This window comes from Helianthus annuus, chromosome 10 (genome assembly GCF_002127325.2).
Source record: "Helianthus annuus cultivar XRQ/B chromosome 10, HanXRQr2.0-SUNRISE, whole genome shotgun sequence".
Lineage (NCBI taxonomy): Eukaryota > Viridiplantae > Streptophyta > Magnoliopsida > Asterales > Asteraceae > Helianthus > Helianthus annuus.
The window spans coordinates 105,878,603-105,892,709 of NC_035442.2; positions in this window are offsets into that span (position 1 = coordinate 105,878,603).

The window sequence follows — 14,107 nt, forward strand, 5'->3', positions numbered from 1 at the left end:
AAGAGTAAAACTCGCAATGCTCGACGCTTTTGGTTAAAAAGTGTGTGTCATGTGATTTGCTATATATAAATATTATTTGTGATATTAATATTTGGTAAATGTCTAAAATTCAGATGGCCGACGCGGGAAATCAAGAAAATCTGAATAACGATAACCAGAGTAACATTAACGTGGTTAATGAGAATCCGGACAATAATAACAACGGAAACCAAATGGATAATAGTGCCGTTCAGCATATTGTGGCACAGGGAATTATAGATGCGATGCCATTTATTATTCAAACAGTCCAGGAAGCGAATAATAAAAGTAAGCATAGCAGTAAGCGACCAACTGAACCAGAAAACAGCGTGAACAATGGACCCATACTTCAAGCGCCCGTTCCCAAAAGAAGAAGAACCATGCCACATGGTTGTTCTTACAAAGAATTCTGGTCCTGCAAACCAATAGAATTCTCGGGCAATGAAGGACCCATTGCAGCTTTACGTTGGATAGAGAAAACTGAGGCAGTTCTGAAAATAAGCAAGTGTGCTGAAGAAGATAAAATAATGTTTGCTTCAAATCTGTTTAAAAATGCAGCCTTAGAATGGTGGAACACTATCCTCCAATCCAGAGGAAGTGATAGGATTTATAATATGGAATGGGAAGAATTCAAGAACATGGTAGAAATGAAATTCTGCCCTCCCAATGAAAAAGAACAGATAGCAAATAAGTTCCTAAATCTTAGAATGACCGGGGTAGACAGTAAAGGTTACACTACCACATTCTTTGAATACGCTAGGATGGTACCAACCCTTGCATCACCTGAACCAGTGTTAATCTCCCGGTATATCTGGGGATTAATTGGAGAAATTAGACATGTAGTCAAGGAAGCTAGACCTCAAACCATAGAAGAAGCTGTAGAACTAGCCAATACCTTGACAGACGAACTAATCCGTACTAGGGAAGAAGATCAGAGGAAAAACTTATCCCAAAGGCTTACCCAAGAATTCCGTTCTAAGAATTTCAACCGTAGAAATGTAGGTTCTACATCTGCACCTTATTGCAAGTATTGCAAGAAGAAGCATTCTGGAAAATGCTCCATATACTGCAATTTCTGCAAAATCTCAGGTCACAAGGAAGAAGATTGCAGGAAGAAAGCCAATAGCAAGGTATGCTTCAACTGTGGGGAACCAGGTCATATCAAGACAAACTGCCCAAAATTGACCCCAGCTGCAAATAACCAGAACACTAGAAATGCTAGAGCATTTGTTTTGACTGCAGACGAAGCTAAGATGATCCCAGACGTCATTGCTGGTACGTTTTTAGTTAATGATATTTTTGCTAAAGTATTATTTGACTCTGGTGCAAACCAAAGTTTTATTAGTACTTCGTTTTGCAAACTCCTAAATCAATCATTAACTAAACTACCACAAGAATGTCTAGTGGAAACCGCAAATGGAGAAACTGTTAGGATTTCTGAAATCTTGCAGGGAGCAAGAATAGAAATTTTTAATCAAAAATTTATTGCAAACCTTTACCCAATGAATCTGGCTGGATTTGATGTTGTGTTAGGAATGGATTGGTTAATAGCCAATAAAGCCAGTATTTTATGTGATCAAAAGACAATTCAATTAAAATCACCAAGAGGTGAAAAGATCTCAATTAAAGGAGATAAACCTTTTAGATCCACTAAATTCATCTCTGTGATGAAAACTGCAAGTTGTATAAGAAAAGGATCTATAGTGTATTTGATTTCAATAATCACTAACACTAAAGGAAAAGAATTAAAAGATATCCCAGTAGTATCCCAATTTTCAGATGTCTTTCCAGAAGAATTGCCAGGATTACCGCCAGACAGGGAAGTTGAATTCAGAATTCACCTGTTACCAGGAACAGCACCGATTGCCAAAGCACCTTACCGTTTAGCACCCGCTGAAATGCAAGAACTAAAGAAACAATTAGACGAATTATTGGAAAAAGGATTTATACAGCCAAGTTCATCGCCATGGGGAGCACCAATATTATTTGTCAAAAAGAAGGATGGATCGATGCGTATGTGCATTGACTACCGTGAATTGAACAAAATCACGATTAAGAATCGGTACCCATTACCAAGAATCGATGATTTGTTTGATCAACTTCAAGGAGCTCGATTTTTCTCTAAAATCGATTTAAGATCAGGATATCATCAATTAAAGGTACAGGAAGAGGATGTTCCTAAAACCGCATTCAGAACAAGGTATGGTCATTATGAATTTACTGTCATGCCATTTGGTTTAACCAATGCCCCAGCCGCATTTATGGACATGATGAACCGAATATGTAAGCCATATTTGGATAAATTCATAATTGTCTTCATAGATGATATTCTCATTTACTCTAAAAGCAAAGAAGAGCATGCAAAGCACTTGCACTTACTTTTAAGTTTGTTAAGAAAAGAAAAGCTTTATGCTAAGTTTTCAAAATGCGAGTTTTGGTTAGAACAAGTGCAATTTCTCGGACATTTGGTGAATCATGAAGGAATTCATGTAGATCCTAACAAAAAATCGAGGCAATTACTAAATGGAAAACCCCTGAGTCACCAACTGAGGTTAGAAGTTTCTTAGGATTGGCCGGTTATTATAGAAGATTTATTCGAGATTTTTCTAGAATAGCCATTCCTTTAACTAAGTTAACATGTAAATCTGTTAAGTTTGAATGGGGACCAAAACAAGAAGAAGCCTTTAGAATCCTTAAGCAAAGATTAACCCATACACCCATACTAGCATTACCAGAAGGAAGTGAAGACTTTGTAGTCTTTTGTGACGCTTCTAAGTTAGGTTATGGATGCGTATTGATGCAACGTCAAAAGGTTATAGCTTATGCATCTAGACAACTTAAGAGTCATGAAGGAAATTATTCAACCCATGATTTGGAATTAGGAGCCATAATTTTTGCCCTTAAGATTTGGAGACATTATCTTTATGGTAGTAAGTTTACCATATTCACTGATCATAAAAGTTTAAGATATGTTTTCGGGCAAAAAGAGTTGAATATGAGACAAAGACGTTGGATGGAATTGCTTAGTGATTATGACTGCGATATTCAGTATCATGCAGGAAAAGCCAATGTGGTGGCTGACGCTTTAAGTCGAAAATATTACGAAAAGCCAAAAAGGGTACGTTCTCTTAAATTAAATCTGCAAGTAGATTTAAACGAACAGATTAGAAAAGCACAAGAATCAGTAATCAAGGAAGATACTGAAAAATTAAAGGGAATGATTAAGGAATTAGAACAAGGAACGGATGGAATTTGGAGGTTCCATAAAAAGAGAATGTGGATACCTAAATTAGGAAATTTACGTCACCATATATTAGAAGAAGCCCATAAGTCTAAATATACGATGCATCCAGGAAGTGATAAAATATACCAGGATTTAAGGAAAAATTTCTGGTGGATAGGAATGAAAAAGGATGTAGCAACTTATGTTTCTAAATGTTTAACTTGCTCACAAGTTAAAGCTGAACATCAGAAACCCTCAGGTTTGTTACAACAATTAGAAATACCAGTTTGGAAATGGGAATTGATAACAATGGATTTTGTTACCAAATTGCCTAAAACAAGGAAAGGAAATGATACAATCTGGGTGATTGTAGATAGGTTAACCAAGTCAGCTCATTTCTTACCAATGAAGGAAACCTTTAGTATGGAACAATTAGCTAAATTCTATGTAAATGAAATCGTTTCTTTACATGGCATTCCTTTATCAATTGTTTCTGATAGAGATAGCCGTTTTACTTCTCATTTTTGGTCAAGTTTTCAAAGAGCAATGGGAATTAAGCTAAACCTAAGCACCGCTTATCATCCTCAAACGGACGGACAAAGCGAAAGAACAATTCAGACGATGGAGGACATGCTTAGAGCTTGTGTAATTGATTTCGGAGGTAATTGGGACGAACACTTACCTTTGATAGAATTTTCTTATAATAACAGTTATCACACAAGTATCAATGCTGCACCATTCGAAGCACTTTATGGACGAAAGTGCAGAACCCCAGTCTGCTGGGCAGAAATTGGAGAAAAGCAACTATCTGGACCCGAGATAGTACAAGAAACAACCGATAAAATTATTCAAGTCAAAGAACGACTGAAAGCAGCACGTGATCGACAAAAGAGTTATGCCGATAACAGACGCAAACCCTTAGAATTTCAAGAAGGAGATAAAGTATTATTGAAAGTTTCACCCTGGAAAGGAGTGGTAAGATTCATCAAAAGAGGAAAGCTAAGTCCCAGGTATATTGGACCTTTTGAAATTATCCGAAGAATAGGACCTGTAGCTTATCAGCTACGACTGCCAGAGGAAATGGCAGGAATACATGATGTATTTCATGTATCCAATCTTAAAAAGTGTTTAGCTGATGAATCACTCGTAGTACCTCTTAAGGATATAAAGGTTAATGAGCAACTCAAGTTTGTGGAGAGGCCTCTACAAATTGAAGATAGGAAAATTAAGAATCTCAAACATAAAAGACTAGTTCTGGTCAAAGTGAAATGGAATTCCAAAAGAGGACCCGAGTACACGTGGGAACTCGAATCAGAAATGAAAAAGAAATATCCACACTTGTTCCAGTAAATCTCGAGGACGAGCTCTAAAACAAGGTGGGGAGGATATAACAACCTTCGGTAAAACCGACATTCTCATAATAATTCCGACACCCTAATATAATTTTAAATATGTCAATTTGTCTTTATATGCACCCCGTATGTGAAAACCGAGCCCAAAATATAAAATAACATATAAAATAAATTAAAAACCTTAAAAGATAAGCTGAGGCGGGCCGCGTAGGGCCTCACCTCAAGCTCATGCGGGCCGCGCGAATGTGAAACCAGACTTCGCCAAAACCATAAGTTTAGGCGGGCCGCGTACAAGTTTGGTTAAGTCCATGCGGGCCGCGAGCCTCCTGAATTGTGGCATGACCCGGAGCCGACACGTGTCATCATCGTGTCGAAGCTAGTAGGTGATCCGGACAAGCTACGCTTTGACCGCCTGTTGACGCGGGCCGCGTAAGGTCTAGCCTTACTTCACGCGGGCCGCGAGGATGTCCGATTTCACAACTATAAATAGGAGGCAACGGGAGTTCAGTCTGCTCGTTCAATTTTCGATTCTCAATCACAATTTCTGTAGTAGTGTTATTATACTCGGGTATTATACCCCCTAAAATAGCGAAGTTCTGCTACGATGTAAGTATTATAACCCCTGGAGACGTATTAGATACGCTGCCCGATTGATCTAGGGTTCCGTAACGGCTGTCGTGGTTCTGCCCGACGTAGTCGTTGGAATGCCGTCTCGGGGAGGGTATTACTAATGTTAAAATGGGTTATTATACTAACACACGTGCATTTGTGTAAATTATAGATATTCACCAGGAAATCATAAAGGAAAACCCTAAAATAGCAATGTGAGTAATCTCCTTTTTGTTAACAGTTTTTACAAAACCTTAATCTTTTTACAATGCAATTTAGCAGTGATTGAGTCTTTGTAATTCTATAATTACTGCCGGTATGTTGGGGTTTTGTATACAAAATTTGAGTAACGTTACCATTGGACGACGAGTTAGCCAATGTGTAATATGACCCTCAGTCAGACGTGACACTACTGAATGAGTAATTGGGTAGATGGAAACATTGTAATCGCCCTCAATACTGTTTAAGTTAAATTAATAATTCTTGATTAAACTGAGATTCATTCACCCGTATTTTCCACTGACAAAACCTTTTTAAAACGCGTTTCAGGTAACAAAATGTGAAAGCCAAACTAGAAGCCAGCTGGACAGCACTGAAGGCTTGGAAAAGTGGCTATAAAAGTTACCTAAATAAAAGAACGCGTTTATTTCAATAAAGTGGGAGTTATCCCTGTAATTCAGTGTGTAATAAAAACTTGGGTTTCACCCATGTGTTTGATATTATAAAATAAGGTGGTTTACTCTGATTTAAACATTTCCTAACTACGGTCCTGATGAAATTTCCGCTGCCAAATAAATTAATAAATGTGATACCACCGCAACTGGCTCACAGCCGCCCGTTCCCGGGAGATAGGGATCGGGGGTTGTGACATTATATAGTATAGATTTGTAAATAGAAAAAATAAATGTAACTTAAATAAACGATTTCCAGTTTTCCACTAATAACTAAAAACATTACATGATTAAAATTAAAAAAACACTTTCATATAAAAAAAACTACTAAAAACAAGAAATAAACCAAACCCCAAGACGTTTGAGAATCTCCGCCTTAAAATTTTCGGCCTTTTCACGAACCGATCCTTCAATGTAGCTGGTGTTCCATGTTAATACTTTAAAATTCTCATGGATGTCATGCATCTACAATTGAAAGGAGAATTTTTAGTTATAGTTTTACAGCGGTTGCAATCTAAGATTTTTTTTTAAAGATGCACGGTAATAGAGCATGCCAAGCCCCCACCCCCGTGGAGATCATGCGTATATGACGCAGTGTTCCACGCGTGGCTTTGGGGTGTGCCACGACGACTCTCCATACATAATATGGTCTAAGTATGTAAGTTATGCACTCATGCATGGACTTGACACATCATATAAAAGTAAATGGACACACGTTGGTATTTTAGTTGAAGAGTTTTTGTTCTATAAACTTCAAATTATGCGTGTAAATGAACTCATTGTTCGTGAACTATTATGCGGAAAGTTCTATTATGTTAAGAACATGAACAAATTCTTTTGTTCATCTATTTAAACGAACGAACATGAACGCACATACATTTCATTCATTTATTTATATTCATGAATATTCGTTTATATTCGCTTACCCTCATTTAAGGTAGTTTACTTACGTTCGTTTATTGTCATTTGAATTTTAATAAATACACATTTAGTTATATTTATATATTTAAAAATAAAAAATGTTTTCTAAAGTTATCTAATTAGTAATTGGGCTTTCTAGTATTAAAAAATGACGTTTTTTTAGAATTATGAAGGATATTTTGAATGTACATTTAAACCATCGATTTAGGTTTTTTAAATTTGTATGTTTTTTGTATGAATTGTGATGTATTAGACTTGTTTGTTTGTGTTTACTAATATTAATTTATATTCGTTTATGTTTGTTGAATTATATTCGTTTGTGTTTGTTCAGTTATGTCCGTTTAAGTTTGTTTGTTTATGTGCGTTTCCGTTTGTAAATTGTTTATTTAGGTGGTTGTAAACGAATGAACACGAGCATCGTCATTTTCTTAATGAACTAACATAAACAAAAAAATCCGTTTGATCACGTGTTTATGGTCATGTTTATTTAAATACTAAATGAACGAACACGAACATTCCTTGGTTCATGTTCGTTTAATTCATTTACCAGCTTACTTCTAGTTTAAAAGACTATTCTTTCATGTTTGTTCAAACAATGATTTAATTGGTGATATTTCCAAAGAAAAATTTAATACGTTTTCAGACAAGTTGATTATGTGGACCATGAGGGTTATGTGGTCGATCTCTCTTTATGAATTGTCGTTGCAAAACATTCTCCTGACTCGGTCAATAGAGATGAGTTTTAGTTTATTTTTCTTATCAAATTCTTCTATACATCTTTCGTATCACCTACGCTCACGGCTCACCTCCTCGTTATATTATATTATATATAATAACAATTACCGTAGATTCTTAGTAATAGTACAATTGCCTAATTTTTATTCACAAGAATGTAAGATTAAATATATTATGTTTAATATTTAATCTATAGCCATCTTAATCATTTACATGATAGAGATCAAAATATATTAGAACCTATTAAATAATTAGTTGGTAATTGTTGATGGACCATATTACCCTTAGTAACTAATTAGGTTTCCTCCTGGGTGCTTATATAAGGAGAGTTATGTGGAGGTTTAAGGGTTACTCAGTTTCACAATTCACACCCCATAAGCCATAACATCATCACGAAACCTCCTCTCCTAAACCGATACCCTTTTCGGTTTTCTTAGCACCATCATCAGTCAGCACCCTAAGGAGGAACCAAATCAAGATGACAGGCATGTCGAACTCTCTCACAGGATTCTCCTCTGCACTATCTGCTGTGACAGGTATGATTTATTTGTTTTCCTTCATGCACAAACAGAACTGAACCAACATGTGGTATCAGAGCATATGTTGATTAGTCAGTTCTGTTTTCGTATCCATAATTCTGGGATTGAAACTTGGAAAACGGAATTTTTTTGAAACCGTATGAACATGACAGCCGATTTCGAGTTCATCAAGTTTGCGACTCGAGATCTCTGTTTTTCGATGAAAAGATCATTTATTTGTTCACCGAATTAACTGGATTATAATTTTAGCCGAAATCTGTTTAGTAAAATTATTAAAAAATTCAGGTTTTGGGTTCCAGAATTTTATTTTTTATGATTAGGGTTCATCATGTTCATGTGAAAATTCGAATATTCTGTTATGTTTTGGAATATGATTTGGATTATTAAGTGTTTTTCCTGATTTTGATCTAATTTTGTCCTCTAAAATTTTTTACAAAAACTGTTAAAAGATAAGCAGATTATAATTTCGAAATCTGTTAATAAAATTAGATCAGCTTAAACAGGAAAGGATATCTCTTAATCCCTTAGATTTCGAATTTTCGGTTATGATATCAAATTAACAGCTGTTAGCGAGGTTGCTACTCGAGACCACGAGGTTGCTACTCGCAACCATGAGGTTGCTACTCGCAACCATGAGGTTGCTACTCGCAACCATAACGTCATTAGTCGAGACCATGAGGTTGCTACTCGCAACCATAACGTCATGACTCGCAACCATGAGGTTGCTACTCGCAACCATAACGTCATTAGTCGCAATCATGAGGTTGCTACTCGCAACCAGAATGTCATCACTCGCAACCATGAGGTTGCGACTCGCAACCATAACGTGATTAGTCGAAACCGTAGTTGCGACTCGCAACCATAACGTGACTAGTCGAAACCGTAGTTGCGACTCGCAACCATAACGTGATTAGTCGAAACCGTAGTTGCGACTCGCAACCATAACGTCATTAGTCGAAATCGTTGTTGCGACTCGCAATCTCATTATTTTAAGATGTTTAAATGTGAACTAAAGAAAAATTTTTTGTAATTTACTTAGTTAATTAATCAGAATCAGATAATGTAATGTTTTACAAAACCAGAAATAGCTTAACTTGAATGAGCTTTTGATATATCATTTCTGGCCAAAGCTGACTTGATACATCTACTTATCATTCAAGTATTACGAAAGCTATGCTAAGTGTGCATCATAAGCATGAATGTTTTAATATCTGGCCAAAGCTGATTTAATTCTTTCATAGATGGCATACTTAGCAAGTGCATAACTAAAGTGATTGTTTCAATTTCTGGCCAAAGCTGATTTGTTACAACCACTTTGCACATATGCTTAAATGATTACACTTCTGGCCAAAGCTGTTTTGTTTTCGTTTAAGTAGAATTTTTAGTTAAGTCTATTATTTTGATGTTAGTAATAGACATTATCACAGCTTCATTATGTAAAATGGTCATTATTTTGCCTGCCTTAGTTTAACGTGCCCATAGATCACATTAGTTTTTCTTCCTTAGTATCATAACTTGCTCATCTTATTTCCACTATCAGCACCCAACTGCGGGATTCCACCTTTGACTGGTGATAACTTTGCTGCATGGAAGGATGCTCTCATGCTTACTCTCGGATTGCTTGATTTCGATTATGCTCTAAGAGAGAAAAAGCCAGCGGACCTTACCACTCAAAGTACTGCTGCTGAGCAGTTAACTCATGAAAAGTGGACTAGGTGTAACCGCATGTCTCTCATGTTTATGAAGCAATCCATAAGCAATGCAATCAGGGGAGCTATTCCTGATTCTGAAGATGCTAAAACCTACTTGGAACATGTGGAGGCTCAGTTCAAAGGGACGTCTAAGGCGCACGCTAGTACTCTTATTCTCAAGCTGGTGACAACTAAGTATGATGGGAGGAGCGGCATTCGCGAGCACATCATGATGATGAACGACATGGCCAATAAGCTGAAGGGGCTGGAAATGGAAATCAGTGATGGTTTCCTTGTTCATTTCATCATTACTTCGCTTCCTTCTTCTTTTGAAGCATTCAAGATCAACTACAACACTCAGAAGGAAAAGTGGACGATGAGTGAGCTGGTCGCCATGTGCGTACAGGAGGAGGAGCGTATGAGGATGGATCGCCATACTGATGTTGCCAACTTTACTACCTCCAATCCTAAGAAAAGGAAGCACAATTATCAGAGGAAGGATGCTTCTAAAGTCCATAAGTCTAATCCTAACTCTAATGCAAGTGCACCTTCCAGCTCTAAGAACTCCTTAGGCAGTATCCGCTGCAAGTTCTGTAAAAAGACAGGACATATGCAGAAGGAATGCCCTGACTTTAAGGAGTGGCTGGCTAAGAAAGGTAACGATTATTTTATGATGCTTGAGTCCTATAATTTAAGTGTTCCTGCTAATTCTTGGTGGTTTGATTCTGGTTCTATGGTTCATGTTACCAATTCTACTCAGGGATTCCTTTCAATCCGGAAGCTGGAAAGAAACCAAAGAACGCTTAAGGTTGGGGATGATCGAGAATTAGAAGTGAAGGCCATTGGAACATTACAATTAGTTATGAAAACTGGTTTATGTATTAAACTTTATGATACCTTATATGTTCCTGAGGTAACTCGGAACCTTGTATCAGGACCAAAGTTAGACATGGACGGTTTTTATTGTTTCCCATGGTCATCGCCAACTCTCTATCCATTATGATTCTGTTCTTTATGGTACTGGTGTTCTGGATGGAGGTCTCTATAGATTAGAACTAGATGATGGCTTTTCCAAATCTTTGTTGTCATATAACATTAATGAATCACTCACAAAGATGGAAGAGAAACGAGACTTAGAGACTTCATCCATGTTGTGGCATCAGCGTTTAGGCCACATTTCAAAAGAGCGATTAAATCGTCTCGTAAAGGATGAAGTTTTACCTCCTCTCGATTTCTCTGACTTTGGAACATGTGTCAAATGTCTTAAAGGTAAAATGACATTAGCGAATAAGAAAGGTGCCACTAGGAGCTCTAATTTATTAGAACTCATTCACACTGACATTAGTGGTCCCTACCAAATCGCTGGCATAACAGGACATACTTCATTTATCACTTTTATTGATGATTATTCTCGTTACATGTACTTGTATCTCATTAAGGAGAAATCTGAATCTCTAACAACTTTTAAAGATTATAAGGCTGAAGTTGAAAAGCAATTAGATCGTCAGATTAAAGTTGTGAGATCAGATAGAGGCGGTGAGTATTATGGAAGACATACTGATGTGGGTCAAGCTCCTGGTCCATTTTATGAGTTTTGTAAGGGCCAGGGGATTGTAAACCAATACACCATGCCTGGTACACCTCAGCAGAACGGTGTCGCTGAAAGAAGAAACCGTACCCTTATGAACATGGTGCGCAGTATGTTAGCCAACACTAACTTACCATTATTCCTCTGGACTGAAGCGTTAAAAGCAGCTGTTCATATACTCAATAGAGTTCCTTCTAAGTCTGTCCCTAAAACTCCTTATGAACTTTGGACAGGAAGGAAACCGAGTCTTAAATATATGAAAGTATGGGGCTGCATTGCTGAAGCAAAACTTTACAATCCTTTCCTAAGGAAACTTGACCCTAAGACAGTTACCTGTTTCTTTATCGGGTATCCTGAGAACTCTAAGGGTTATCGTTTCTATTGTCCTTCCCATGTCACCCGTATTGTTGAAACCAAGCGTGCCGCGTTCCTGGAGGATTTCAAGGTCAGTGGGAGCAGTACCAACCCTTACGAAGAATTGCAAGAAGTACAAGACGCGGGGGGGAGAGACTCGTCGCTTACCATTACTCCGATTACTCCTCTTGTACCGAATGCAATTATTACACCTGAAGCTACTGCACCAACTGCAAATTCACCTCTACAATCAGAACCCATAATACCTCATGACGAAGGCACATCAAACGATCAAAACCAAGACAACGCTGAACCCGATAATCTACTCAGGAGGTCATCCAGGCAAAGAAGGCCTCCTAATTGGGATGATTATGTTACCTACCTGACTGAAATGGATCCCGGAAAGCTCAATGATCCTATCTCTTACAATGAAGCCATTAGCAGTGATCAGTCTTCTGAATGGAATAAAGCAATGATTGATGAGCTTGATTCCATGAAGAAAAATGACGTTTGGGATTTGGTAGAATTACCCAACGGAGTCAAACCCGTAGGATGCAAATGGGTGTTCAAAACAAAACTGGATCCGAATGGTAACGTTGAACGCTACAAAGCGAGATTGGTTGCAAAGGGCTACACTCAGAAAGAGGGAATTGATTATCAAGAGACGTTTTCACCTGTCTCTCGTAAAGATTCATTAAGGATCGTCATGGCCCTAGTAGCTCATTTTGATTTAGAGCTGCATCAGATGGACGTTAAAACTGCTTTCCTTAACGGAGATTTGGACGAAGATGTTTACATGAAGCAACCTGAAGGCTTTGAGCCTGAAGGTCAGGAGCATCTAGTCTGTAAGCTGAAGAAATCCATTTACGGGTTAAAACAAGCATCACGTCAGTGGTACCTCAAGTTTGATGAAGTCATGAAGAAGCAAGGTTTTATGAAGAATCAAGTGGATCAATGCACCTACCTCAAGATGAGTGGGAGCAACTTTACTATACTTGTCCTTTACGTTGACGACATTCTATTGGCAAGTAATAGTTTAGACATGTTGCATGAGTCGAAGCGGTTACTCTCGCATAACTTCGACATGAAGGATCTCGGAGATGCATCTTACGTCATTGGCATCGAAATTCACCGAGATAGAAACAAAGGGATCTTAGGATTGTCCCAAAGGGCCTACATAGATCGTGTCCTTACACGATATAACATGCAACAGTGCAAACCCTCCATCGCTCTAGTAGTTAAGGGAGATGTTTTCGGTTCGTTTCAGTGTCCGACAACAGAGGTTGAGAAGGAGCAAATGAGCCAGATACCTTACGCATCAGTAGTCGGGAGCTTGATGTATGCTCAAGTCTGTACTCGTCCAGATATCGCTTATATTGCTGGAATGCTAGGCCGTTATCAGACTAACCCTGGCCTAGATCACTGGAAAGCAGCTAAGAAGGTACTTCGATATCTGCAAGGGACGAAAGACTATAAGCTGACTTATAGAAGAAGTGATCATTTAGAAGTGGTGGGCTATTCTGATTCTGACTTTGCCAAATGCAAAGATGACAAGAAATCCACTTCGGGCTATATCTTTATGTTAGCAGGCGGCCCTATCTCTTGGAAGAGTCATAAACAACAGTTGACTACAACTTCCACAATGATGGCAGAGTACATTGCTGTTTATAACGCAACCTGTCATGGAATGTTGATTAGAAATCTGGTCACTGGACTCAAAATCGTTAATTCCATTTCTAGACCATTGAAGCTTTACTGTGATAATTCAGCTGCCGTTAGTTTCTCGAACAGTAACAGTTCGACTGGAGCTGGTTTATATCTCGATACGAAATATCTATTTGTACGTGAACGTGTTGAGGAAAATAATCTTTGTATCGAGTATATTAGTACTAAGGATATGCTTGCGGATCCGATGACTAAAGGTCTCCCTCCTAAGGTTTATGAAGAACATGTTCGGAATATGGGATTATGTAAAGACCTTATTTGAGCATATTGTACTAGCTTATGTTTTATGTTTAATGAAATTTCCTCAAGTTTGATTTTGTATGTCTATTAGAATATGTTCAACCGGTATAATGGCATATAGACAAATAAATAAAAGTTACAAATCAAACAAAGGGCTTACGTGTATTTTGATCATGATGATTAGGTTTTAAATTAAGGCTATAGTATGATTAATGGGGGTCCTGAGTCGCATAATGATTCAACGGCTGTATTTCTCTGCTATAGTACTTGTTTAAGGCTAAAATGAGTGTTAACTCCTGATCAGGCTTAGCTAATACTCATAGTAAATGATTACTCGGCTAAGTGGGAGAATGTAAGATTAAATATATTATGTTTAATATTTAATCTATAGCCATCTTAATCATTTACATGATAGAGATCAAAATATATTAGAACCTATTA